General features: G+C 38.7%; 1 long non-coding RNA gene and 1 pseudogene across 1 annotated transcript in view; one reads left to right on the top strand and one right to left on the bottom strand.

The window, feature by feature from the left end:
- Window positions 1-375, bottom strand: part of LOC116672179 (sialic acid-binding Ig-like lectin 6) — a 14,664-nt pseudogene that overhangs the window by 5,664 nt on the left and 8,625 nt on the right.
- The window catches only part of LOC116672191 (uncharacterized), a 2,838-nt gene that overhangs the window by 1,512 nt on the left and 951 nt on the right, over window positions 1-375 (top strand). The window lies entirely within an intron of this gene.

Below are 375 nucleotides of genomic sequence, written 5' to 3'. Positions count from 1 at the left end.
TGGTGTTTGCTGTTTAAGCAACAGCAGCAACCACATTATAAACATACTAATACAACCAAACCTTACCTTTAACTGTTATTTGAAGAGGATCACAGGAAGCTGTTGCACGAAATGCCGTGTTCTCAATTCTGAAGTAGTATGTGTCTGTGTAACTTGTGATTAAACTAGAAAACAAGGTGGTGCATTGTTTCTGACTCAGGTCTCCAGTAATACTCATTGGATAGGTGGTAACTGGCCCACTACTGTTGAATATAATATTTGTTGTGATGGCAATTCTGGAGTCATTTTTAATCCACACTCCGAAGGTTGTTCTTGTGCTGTTAAAGTCCTGATCTGGTTTAGTTGTAAAGTTACATGGGATTAGCAGACAAGATC

This window comes from Etheostoma spectabile, chromosome 22 (assembly GCF_008692095.1).
Source record: "Etheostoma spectabile isolate EspeVRDwgs_2016 chromosome 22, UIUC_Espe_1.0, whole genome shotgun sequence".
In the NCBI taxonomy this organism is placed as follows: domain Eukaryota; kingdom Metazoa; phylum Chordata; class Actinopteri; order Perciformes; family Percidae; genus Etheostoma; species Etheostoma spectabile.
This window is presented reverse-complemented; position numbering and strand designations above follow the sequence as displayed.